Genomic DNA, 12,981 nt, shown 5'->3' with positions numbered 1-12,981 from the left:
TCTCTCTCTCTCTCTCTCTCTCTCTCTCTCTCTCTCTCTCTCTCTCACACACACACACACACACACGTGGGAAAGGAGAATACACACACTTATGGGGGGCATACACACATACTCTTGCTTCCAAAGATCCTTTTATTCATTCTTTAAGAGTCTTGAAAGCAACTCCACCTCAATCCCTGATGCCCTCAGCTTTGAGTGTGTTTATTCCTTTAAGATCCCAGCATTTGGATCAAATCACAGACTCATAGAAAGGACTGGGATCCTTGGTAGTAGGGTCCAATTTGCAACCCTCGTATTTATTTAGCCAATTTGGTCAGCATGCAGTAATCATCTGATGCACGCACAAAGGAATGGAGAAATGAGTATTGTTACAGTGGTCTACTACTGTGAAGGGAGAGGCAACCAGGTTCTGGCTCTCATTTGCTCCTAGAAGCATATTCCGCCATAAAAATAAACTTGGTGTTCTCCAGAGCTGAACTTGCTCAATTACTACATGCTGTTTAGATCTGAGCCCTTTGTAAATCAATCAGGGCAGCAGACACCACTCACTGATTATTTGTGCTCCTCAAAATACCTGGTGACTCAATATTCAAAACAGTTATGCAAAGTGTGAGCAGTACTCATTAGGAAAATGACCCACTGAACTGATTGCCAAGAGGGAAAGATACAAAATGATACTGATCGTAAAGTTTTTTAAGGCAGAATGGGTATTTTCAGTTCTTTTCTTTTCTCTTCTATTTCATAAAGTGTGAGGCCAATCCATGTGTGTATGACAAACAGAGTGCTTGGCGGGCAGGGCAGGGCAGTGAGCTAAGTGTGCAGGTTTTGCAAGTCATCAAGAAATTTGGAAGTTGTCCTGTCTGCCATAGTAGGAAACAACTGAAGGTCTTTAGTAAGAGGGTTGACACATTCTGGTTTGCACTTAGACATGAAGCTCAGATATCAATGCAGAGGCAGAATAGAGAGATGGCTCCAGGCATCCCCAGCAATTCCAGTAAAAGATCCAAGACAGGGAGAGGTATGAAATCAGGTTCTAAGTTCTTACACACACACACACACACACACACACACACACACACACACACACACACACACACACACTGCTAGTCCTGCACATTAGTGCAGGCACAGCTAGGCCACTGACCACAGTTCTTATACACAACTTGTTGGTTCTCATATCCCCATCCCGCAGGACTCTACTGCAATCTAGCATGCTGTTAGCGAGTGGATAAGCAAGAGAGAGTGTTGTAAGGGCAGAGTAGTTTAAAATAAAGTATTACATACTTGAAAATTGCTGGAGAGTAATTTTAAGTGGTTTTTTTTTTTGTTGCAGAGAGCAAAACGATTGATCAGCATGTGAAGGGATGCACATGCTCACTGGCACAATCAGCCTTCCTGCCGTTCATGGGCATCAACCATATCACACACCATAAACACAGATGAGTTTTATCTGTTAATTAAAACATTTTATCTTTTCTTTAATGCTTTAATGTTGTTGTTTAAAGAAACTACCATAAGAATATAACGGCAAAACAAATGAAGTCAGAAAGAGAGATGGGGGTCATGGGTTAGAATGGCAACACATCCTGATTCCCTTTTAAAAACCAAGGATAGAATCATTTTCACTATTCCAGCTGAGAGGGCCCTATTAATCACACCAGGCAAATAACAGGTCTCCCCTCAGTTTCTGAGTAGCTTCGAACACTTGCTTTAACCAGCAGCCTCTGCAGGTAGAGATGGGAGGGGCAGCATGTGTCTCTCTTTGCGATTGCTTTCTCCATCTTAGGTTGAGCCAGGAGCCTGCACCTCACCAAAGCGATGAGGTTTCTACTGAGGCTTTTGTTAACACCATTCTCCTTTTCCTGGGTCTTGTGGAATAAAATACGAGCTATTCCTTAGCAGAAAATTCTTGCACTGCAGCTCATGTGCTAACTTCAGCTTCTGGTTGCATTTGTTCCTGAGCTCTGAAGATAGCATGTGACCCATCTCTACTCTTGGGGAGGTTTCCCAGGTTCATATGTGGCATAGGGTTTGATTTCCTATCCCCAAGTTCCTGCTCATTGGTATCCACTCTGTTCTATGAGATTGATTCTGTACTTTCCCAAAGAGTTATTTTGAGGAAAGTATTTTAACTATATATCCACAAAACTGATCTGGCATCCACACTCTTCCTTCTGAACAAAGAACTGAGCTCTGCTTCATAAACAATATCCCACACAGAAGGGAAAGCTATTACTTGGCGCATTCCTATCTACCCCATGAAGAACAGGAACAGATACAGAATAAAGTCAGCCAGTGTGTCCTAGAGGGGGGAGTGTTTTGTCAGGACAGCAAATGAGTTGAATACGTGAGTCAGGAAATTAGCCACCCACTCTGCTAGTGAGCTGGGAACTTCTAAAAGAACTCATTTAGTTGGTTCACAGACAGTGCTCAGTTTCACACAGTGTCCTACATGCTCAGCTGCGCTGTCCCACTAGAGACTTTTTCAAAACAGTCCCAGTGTAACTCACAGCAGCTCTTCTCAGATCTTGCTGAGTTAGGGAGACCAGTCCTAACCCAAGGCTAGGTTAAAACTCAGAACTTATTTAAGATGAGTCTTTGTGACCTCAAGAGAACATTCTAGATAGCACATATAAGACTGAATAGGAAGGAGAGAGGGCACAATCAGATTTCCCGAATTCACAGTCTTATCAAAGGATCTGGTCATTTTGGCCTGTATCACTCTGCTGGTCCTCTTCCTCCTCATGGCCGCCACAACAGAGTCACTCATTCTTCTCTTACACTTCCTGAGGCCAGATTTTTATTTCTTTATTTTTAATTTTATGTATCTGAATGTTTTGCCTACAAGTATGTACATGTACCACATGAGTGCCTGGTTCCTGGGGGGCCAGAGGAAAGTGTCAGATCTCCTTGGACTAGAGTTATAGATGGTTGTGAGCCACCATGTACGTGCCAGGAATTAAAATCCAGGTCTTCTGCAAGAACAACAAATGATCTTAGTTGCTGAGTCATCTCTGCAGCCCTAAGAGCTGATCTTTTAGCTACAGAAAAATCAACTTTGCTTCTCAAGTTGGTAATAGGGGATATAAGCGCCTATGACCTTATTTCCATTCAGTATAGGCAAATACTTTCATATAGGGCACTGGAAGAGAGTGACAACTTCCACTGACACATGCCACTGAACCATGGGAAAGTTTTGGAAAAGTTGTTTGAGCAGCCAATAGTGTAGGACTGCCATAGGATGAGTGGCAAGACAGTGGTGCCACTATATCTTTGAGAAGTTGGTGAGGTGGGATAGAGATCAAGACCACATCTTCAGAAGGCAGGGCTGAGTAGGGTTTTCTACTAGTCATCCAGTGTTATAGATTGAGTAGAATAAGCCAGACGACAGAGGGGTTGAAAACAGAGAATAGAATAAAAGGAACTACCAGAACAGGGTCTGTTGGCAGAAGCTGTTAGTTCGTTTCCAGTTGCCCTGGCCAGAAATAATCACACAGAAACTATATTATTTGCAATACTGTTTGGCCAATCGTATTGCTAGCTAGCTTGCTCTTATATCTTTGGTTAACTTATTTCTATTATTTCATATTTTAACATGAGGCTCATGGCCTCCAGGCAAGGTTCCAGCTGACAGTTCACATCTTTCCACTTTGGTGGCTACATGGCATCTGTCTGGAGACTCCGCCTTCTTTCTCCCAGCATTCAGTTTAGTTTCCCCCACCTAGCTCTATTCTTTTGCCCTATCATAGGCCAAGGCAGTTTCTTTATTCATTAAAAGCAACACATAGACAGAAGGACCTCCCACACCAAGGGTCTGTCTGAAAAAGACAGAAGACAACTAATGGCAGCAGGGAAATTATATGTTTCTTAGTAACACAAAATCATCTGCTGAGAGCTTGGCATCAATGCATGAATTGGGCCCTAGAGACTGGAAATTCTTGGATATCTTCAGAAGGATAAACTCAAGGTTCACGACAAACTATCAGAATCAAACCAATTCTCAACTGAAAAGAAATCCAAACACTGAAATACTAAAGTATTTTTATTAATCTCATCATCATACTGGAGCTCCAACTACAACTCAACCAGAAAAATAAAACATTCTTAGGGTAAAAAATATAGATAATGACTATTTACGCCATCAGAATGCCAATGTGCTAATGGATAAATGATGCTTTGTGTATTTTTAACTGCCTGTCTGAAAATGGTCACTTTCTGGAAGCCCTCTCAGTGACTCTTTGGAGTGATTTAGTGACAGTTTGTACCTTAGAACCTTTGTGAGTAGCTATCTGGCCCATATTTTCTTGATGTTTTACAAGGAATTTAAATTTCAAATGGTATTTCAATGTGCCAGTACTCAGCAACCTAGCACAAGATCTGCCCAGGTAGAGAGACAACAAGACACAATAGTTTCCTCTCTTGTCATTCCAGGTCATTATTCAGTCTTGTCAAACGCTGGCTCTCCTTGGAGTACTCGCTGTTGCTTTCTGTGCAAATCTGTATGTATGACATTTGTCCATGACACATGGAGAATCAGAAGTGTCTAAGGCTCCCGCAGCTGAAGCCTTGCTTGTCCTGACAGGTGTTATGCATCTATATATAAATGAGGGAGCATTCTTTTCTTTTTGTAAGTGAACACTGTGAACTTATTCTTTCCTACAAATGGCAAGCATTTATAGGGGAGTTTCTAAAACTGTTATTGCTTTGTAGGAATAGTCTGGAATATTGGAATTACTTTGAGTCTAGATCCTCCCTCTCCATGCGCTTGGCTATAAAATCAATTCATGGATGGGTTTTGCCAGTGGGGCTCCGTCAGTCATAATAATAGAATTATAACAGAAATCCTACCCTTTTGAACTAGGTCAAAGAATGATGCCATGTCTGGAAAACCTATCATTGAATGCTGCTTTGTAGGGTCATTCTAAATTGCACATTCCACAGAGCATCACAAATTACTTAGCCCTAAAACACGGCAATTTTATTTGACCTTCACAGTGATACATGCTTTAGGTATTGAGTTAGTAGTGATAAAGATGTTATACAGTAGCACCCTGGTGCAGCCCTTCCAGCAAGGTCTCCTTAGAAACAAGCTCTAATGGCCAAGGTGATGGCTTCAAAGGAGAGCTCAGGTATCCTTGGAGTCTCTTGAATTACAGCCAAGAAGATCTTCAAGGTCAGGACTATCTTCACAATAACAGTGAAGTGTCACTTGCATTTTTTTATTCTTACTCTTTGTTCATATGCAGTACAGTTTTCAAAAGGCCATATGATAGTACTAATGCAGCATATTGCATTCAGGGGCAGATGCAAGGATTCTCTGTCTTTTATTGCTCATCTCTCACACTGAAGAACTTTGCAAAAATATAAAGCAAAGCTGTCTTTTTTTTAACATATTTTTTGTTTCTCCTGGAAAAGAAATGTATCTTTCATAAGATATGTCATTTACAGTCATGTGTAAATTATTTATACTTTAAACTAATCAATAGAATGACATTTTGAGATTTGTATTAATTTCTAATGGGATAAATGATAATGGGTACATCAATAGAAACTCTTTGAGGTCCTTCTTAATTTTAGTGAGCTGTGAAAGACCATGTTATAAAATGTCTGAGAATGACTATCCTAAGACAGGTGAGCATATAATGCCCTATTTCCTAGACACTACAACACCAGGTGAGGAAATAGAGCCTCTGTTAGTTTCTGGGAGCTCAGTTCGCACATTGGATACACACCCAGAAAGGCTCCCTATGTCACAACATCTCTTGCCATGCAGCAACTGACTCTGAGAGTACATACAGAAGATTTACAGAAATTCTCCTGCAAGGAGATGGTCATCTTTTTACATTAACCCCATGAGCCTGTTTTTAGAGTAACAATTCCATCACTGGTATCTGTATTTGCTTAAGTCATTCTTTCGAAAGGAAAATATTGGGGAGTTGTTTCTTTAATGGAAGAGTGTGCTGAGAAGGCACAGACAATCATAATCCTGTCCTTGAATTCATGGCTGCATGGTGTTTGAAAATAATTGATTTCACCTTTTGCTCAAAACCCACAAGTACAACCCCTACTGGTCTCTGGGAGTAGAAAACAGTAACCAGAAGGTCACGAGCTTTGGAAATGAGAAAATCAAATGCTAACATATAAATGCTGCAAAGAGATTTATTTAATAATCAACCCAGGCAGTGACTAGTTTCTAGGTCTTGTATCTGGGAGCCTATGGATTGAAATCTGCTTGGCACTTCAGCTAGTGCCTTTAAATTTCTCCCAAAGGTATCTACAGAAAGAATATTCTAAATTTAACGTTAGCAGAGAACATAAACATTTAACAAAGACCCAATTTTCTCACCAATGGGGTTTAATGAGCCATGTTGGAATTTAATGGGGATCTGTGCAGAATGCCCACTATCCAAGTGAAGACGACTCACCCTGCCTCACAAGCGTTCTCCAACCAGAATGAGGCTTAAGCACTTGGCCATCGTAACGCTGAAAATGGCAGGCAAATGCTTACCTACAAATCATACAGTACATTCAGAGCAAAGCCCAGTGGCTGAAAAGAGCAGCCAAGGCTGGTGATGGGTCCCTTAGAAAAGCTCATCACCTGGAGGTAAACACAATTCTGTGGTTCATTACCTAGACCAGTTGTAAGGGATGTGAGAAGTCAAAAGACAGTTGTGTTAGTCACAATTGTGGCTGAGACAGAATAGGAGTGTTTCGCAAATTTTCTTACTATAAAAAGATACAAAACAGTTATCATGTACCATAATTTGCCAACCTCTAGATAAAGACCCAGAGGAATGTTACGTAATAATTCCAAAATAGAGAAAGTATCCAAGGACAAACAAATATAACACTCATGTGTGAGAGAGAACGGGTAAAGCAGACTTGAATGGTGGGGTCATCAGGGACTAAGGACATTCCTCAGTGGTAGAGAGCTTGTCTAGCCTGCATGAGGCCCTGAAATTGAACCCCAACATTGCAAAGGGCAGGGTGATGCCATGTAGTCATCCTGACCGAGAATCTGAACAGTGCTCCCTTCCCAAATCTGTCAGCGAACTAAATTACACCTGGAATGTGTGAATATATGTTATTACATGGCTACAAGGGCTCTGAAATGTATATAAGGCAGATGACCTTTAAAAAGACATATCATCTTAGACCATCCAAAGTAATGGTCAGTCTCAGTTACATGAGTCCTTAAAGGTGAAACCATGTGGCCTTTACTCAAACGTGTGCTGCTTACATACTTTTGGATGTGGGACCATCACTGAAGCATGGTCAGTCTACCAGAGACTACACCCTTAAAGAAACTTTTCTTCTCCCTCAGAAGCTATCATTTGTTGCGGGAGGTCCTTCCGCTCCTCCAGCCTATAGCTGCTGAGATACCAGCCCATTGTGGCGTGGTCTCTCTCCCTTTAAAAAAGCGGCCACTTCCCTCTCCTCACTCTCTTCACTTCCTGCTCTGCTGGAGACTAGACTCCCTTCCTGGTTGCGCAGAGGGCTGTTGTCTGGGATGGTGATCTGTAAGTTTTTTCCCCTTTAAATAAATACCACCCTGTTAATCATAATTCCAAACTGGTGTGGCATTGTTTGTGACTTACGCCTTCACCTGGGGCCCAACGTTTGGTGTTAGGACCTCTCCTTCCCCCGCTGGGCTACCAGTCGCGAGTTCGGCTTGGCGCAAGCCCTCCCTTCCTCAGCCGCAGCCTTGTGGCCTGTGTCTTGTGCGTGGAGCCAGCAGTTTAATATAAATTATCACGCACTGACTTTTCTTGCTGCAGTTCTTTATATTTTTCTTTTAGACACCTCAGATTAACTTCAAATCCCCACATACCCTATCGTCTGCCTCCCCATGTGGATTTAAACTCCACAGGCCCACGTAGTCTCTGCCTGAGTGGTTCACTCTTTTCTGAGTCATTTTTAAATCTCCCTTGTAAGCACAGCTCTTAAATGGCGCGAACCAGAGCATGCGGTTGCTGGTTGCCGAAAGCCGTAACACCTCGGGGTGACTCTGTCACGTGGAGGCATACACGGTTTCCAGGTTACTCTTCTCTACCCCTGGATTCTGGGTTTATGGTTCAGTGTATGGAACTGATTTAATTACATTTACTTTGTTGAGCAACTTGCATTTCCCAGTTTTTAACAAATACTAGGCGGACTCTTCCGTCGCGACTTGGCAACAGCACCACCTGCTTTATAATAGGTAATATGGCAGTTTTTGTTTCCAACACAAATTTTACTGTTCTGGTTACCAATACAATGGGTTATATCATGCAAGGTTTATATGACTATGGGGATAACTTAATTTACTGGTTACTAGGTTTCAGTATTCTTTTGCATATTCTATCATTTAGGAAGAATATGGCACTCCTAAGAACCATACAATCTTTACTAGAAACTCATGCAGGTCAGGAGATTCAGGATTCAAAAGACACAATAATAAAGACAATAATAAAAAGACTTGAAATGATTAAGGAAATTATTGGAGCTGGTGAACAGAGTAATAAGGCACAAGGACAGGATACAATGCCAACACCAGCTATTAGAACTGGCTTACCCAGGGTTTTAGCGGCATACCCTATACTTAATTCTGACCAAAGCGTCAACTTCTAAAGGCTCAAAGGGAGTCAGAGAAGCTAGATGGGCGCCAATAGCAATGAATAATCTAAAATAAATTAAGCAAGCTATTGTTAATTTTGGCTTGCACAATGCATATGTAAAGGAAATGATAAGGACTTGGGCTTCTAATGCTAGAGCTACCCCCCATGATTTCCATCAGTTAATGTGTGCAGTTTTATATAATGGACCTTCCTTGATGTTTGGAATTTATTTCAGAGAAGAATCCAAACATATGGAACAGCAAGGAAGAGCAAAAGGTGTCGAGGTTTCCCAAGATCAAATTCTTGGTGCAGGAGAATATGCTGATCCACAGGTCCAAGCTCTTTATGACGCTAAAGTACTGTTTCTATGTCACCAAGCAGCTTTAAATGCTTGGAATAGGATACAAGATCCAGCAAAAAGGGTTGAATCATATACCAGAATTAGGCAGGGACAGAGAGAACCCTTTATTGACTTTTTGCAAAGATTAATTAAGGCTCTGGACATAGGGGTAACAGACCCAGAAGCTAGACGAATACTTTTTGAATCTCTAGCTTTTGAGAATGCAAACATAGAATGCAAAAAGTTAATTGGGCCTTTAAAGTCTAGATCAGCACCTATGGATGAATGGATTCAGCATACAATGAATGTTGAGACATTTAGCTATAATGATGAATCTTGGGTAGGAGAAGCTGATGTGGGAGTGTCATATATCAATCTGTTGATATCATTGGTTGAGTAATAAACAAACTGCTTGGGCTCATAGTTTAGAACATAGGTGGGTGGAGTAAACAGAGCAGAATGCTGGGAGGAAGAGGAAGTGAGGTAAGACGCCTCAGACAGAGACGACATGCTCCTTGCTCCCGAGCAGATGCACGTGATGAAGCTCCGACCCAGGATGGATGTAGGCTAGAATCTTCCCGGTAAGACCGGTACTACATAGATGATTAGAAATGGGCTAAATTAATATGTGAGAATTAGCCTAGAAGAGGCTAGATAGAAATGGGCCAAGCAGTGTTTAAATGAATACAGTTTGTGTGTAATTATTTCAGGTAAAGCTAGCCAGGTGGCGGGAAGCAGCCTGCCGCTCATATTACTACAAATGGGGCCAGGCAATGTTTAAAAGAATACAGTTTCTGTGTAATTATTTCGGGTAAAGCTAGCCACGGGGGCAGCTGGATGCCGGGGAAGCAAGCCTGCCGCTCTTATTTCAACAAGAAGCAATTTCCACAGCAATGAGGAGACATCAAACTGCCTTTGACGAGGCCTGAAAGATGTGGCAATCTGTGTGGAGAGATACCAACATAGAGGGACGTTTGATACTGTGTCTCTTTAGCAGAATAATAGTAGGTTCACCCCTGGGGACAAAAAATCCCCAGCTATGAGTTCTTTGCTAGCTTTATAGTACCAGATATGTGCTTTCTCCTGTGGAACAGGTTTCAGATCTAATCATAAAGATGCTGGTTACCCCCATAACGCTCATGCCACTATTATACCCATGGGCTTATCTTGCTATGGCAGTCATTAATTGCAGCTCATAGGATGTATAAATGGGTTATACTATCAATGACCTGTCTTCGTACAACAGCCTGCATGGCACCTTCCAGTAAGGAAGTAATAATTTTTTTTAAAAAAAAGAACATGTTCCAGAGATAGAGTTTTGAAATTCATGATACAGAAAAGAATCTTAGGAGAGGTGAGACAAGAGAAAGCAGATACTTCGGAAGACAGATCTAAATGATGAAGACATGCTGTTTTTAGAGTGTATGCACTAGGTGGTGTGTTCCCGCCTAAGACCCCGAGATCCCTGGGGGCTGGCCAAACCTTGAGCCTCTCTGGTGTCCTCTAGACTCTTTGGCAGGGCACTGGATACTTAAGTATGTAACAAATAATTCTTCTCTCAGCAACATTTATTGCTTGTAAGTAAATTCACACTTTGTGTGCAAAAATGATTGCCATTAATCATGATTCTATAAATTGTTACCAGCAAAATGGCAGAACTTCATACAACAACAACAACAACAACAACAACAAAGGATGTGCGTATGTCTCACCAGAGGGAAGTGACAAAAGGACAAGTCGGGAACACTGCAGGTGGTAGAAGGGTTTGGTGGGCAAGAGAGAGAGAGAGAGAGAGAGAGAGAGAGAGAGAGAGAGAGAGAGAGAGAGAGAGGTCTTGGACAGCCATGGGCAACTCTGTTAGTGAGCAATGGGGCCTCAGCTCTGATGTTGCAATATCTGTATTCTGCCAGGAACTCAGATGATCTTAGAGATTCTTCTTAGGACTGCTGAAAGGAATCCAACCCATTAAAACCTTGACTCTGACCTTATGAGACTCAGAGCAAAGAACACAATCCAGCTGAGCCAGACTTTTAACCTTCAAAGGAGTGAGATAATAAACGTATGATGGCAAAATCTGCTGGCTATGTGGTCATTTATTACGTTGCTAGCACATTAACATGTCTGGGCCCCCTGGACCATAGCAATTTGAACATGATGGGTGGGCTGGCACTATACTCTTTAGAACCAGAGCTCCTAAGTGGGGATATGCCCAGAATGACCCTATTCTCAGCTATTGCACAGCCTTTTCTGCCACGATAGCACCATTGACATAAAATAAACCACATATATAAAACTATATCTTAGATCATGCTTAACAAAAACAAACTTGGGCCAGAGTAATAGCCATGGGTTTCTGCCTACAGAGCTATGGCGCTAATATTAAACACTGATGTAGTCATCTGTGAATATACCTCCTGGTGCCATCATCACACGGCATATCACTCAGTCCCTCAGAATATGATTTTATACCTCATAATGTCACCTTATTCCCCAGGTCACACTGCCATATATAGTCACCATGAGGAATTGCTGCTGATAAGAGTGGATGCCAGGTCAATCAACAGCCTGTGCAAATGAGTTGTAGAGAGAATAAGTCCCAAATCACAAAGGTCGCCCCCACAGAGGAAGGAGTAAACAAGGACTACAGGAATTTTCTCTTTGGAGCATTTTGTTTCATTAATCTGAATTTTCTATAGTAAATGTCTAGCATTTTTAGGCTCAGAATGGGCAGAAAGCCTTTCATAAAATTGGCCAAGCTTAAAAACATAAAACGTGGTACCCAGAGTCCCTTTCTCGCAATCACAGATGCCATGTGTGAGGCCCTAGCCCTCCTGAGCCCCTTGTCTTTGCTTCCAGATTGCTGACCCCTCCATGTGAGGCATAGACTCTGGCTTCCTCCTGTCTCTCCTTTGTCTGGGGAGACTAGCCTCCTGTGGTTTTTCTTCAAGTTCTCTGACCTCTTTTCTCTTTCCTTCTGAATCTCATTGCTTTAACACAAACACTGCCCAGGAAAGCGTCCTCGGTGTCCTTCTACCACATGCTCCCCACGGGACTCTGTCTTCAGCCTTCCCCTCTCTCCAGATATAGACTCAGGCCTCCAGCCACTTCTCAGGCGGTTCCATGTGCAGTGGGTCTATGTGCCTATCACTGGGAAAGGCTATTTGATTAGTTCTTCCCTCCCTAGGAATCAGGATCCTTAAATCTGCTTTTCTTGATTCTAAGGAAAACAGTGCTACCACCTAGATGCTTTTTGTTGTTTTAAGAATAGAAGGATGAATGCATAGATAGATAGATAGATAGATAGATAGATAGATAGATAGATAGATAGATAGATAGATAGATAGACAGATTTTATTTGCAATGGAAAAAAAATCTATGGCCTTAGAGAGTACAATAATCGAAGTCAAGCCACACTTTGCCGTTCAGCAGTTTACAAGGTCAGGTAAGGAGACAGAACTCCATCCCGAAGGTGTTATCAGATACTGCCGCAAGAATTAGCTTTGCTAGTCATAAAGTTTTAGCACCTTACAGCAATCTTTCTAGAAGGAAAATAATGCAAAAATAAGAAGTTCAGTTGCCAATGAATTTTCTTATGTGAAAGGAACAACTAAGCACTGTTACCACTATTCCCTCCCCACCAAACAGCACACACGCACTGAATATGGTCTTCCGGGGTACCAAGTTTGTCACTGGGACAGGAAAGATGGCTCAACAGCTAACATCACTTGTTGCTCCTGCAGAGAACTGGGTTTAGTTCTAGGTGATTCAACACCCTCTTCTGGCCTCTTCAGACGCTGTACACATATGGCACACTTACATGCACACAAGCAAAACACACATATACATCAAATAAAAATAAATACATCATTTTTATCTAAAAAAAGATAGTCATTGTTAATATTGTCTGTTCAGCTATGTGTTTGTCAATGCCTTGATGTTTCCTGGCAAGCAGCGAGCCTTAATTTTGTTGGTTGGTTGAATGAATGAACTTCTCAAGGTTAATTTTTAGGTAGGAACAGTTACTGTGCTGTGTATTCTCCAGGT

The 12,981-nt window shown here is 41.8% G+C and overlaps 1 protein-coding gene across 1 annotated transcript in view; it reads right to left on the bottom strand.

The window, feature by feature from the left end:
- Positions 1–12,981, bottom strand: part of Slc9a9 (solute carrier family 9 member A9) — a 559,136-nt gene that overhangs the window by 373,114 nt on the left and 173,041 nt on the right. The gene's annotated exons all lie outside the window — the stretch shown is intronic.

This window comes from Microtus ochrogaster, unplaced genomic scaffold, assembly GCF_000317375.1.
Source record: "Microtus ochrogaster isolate Prairie Vole_2 unplaced genomic scaffold, MicOch1.0 UNK12, whole genome shotgun sequence".
Taxonomy (NCBI): domain Eukaryota; kingdom Metazoa; phylum Chordata; class Mammalia; order Rodentia; family Cricetidae; genus Microtus; species Microtus ochrogaster.
Note: the sequence above shows the minus strand (reverse complement) of the source record. Positions and strands in the feature narration are given on the sequence as shown.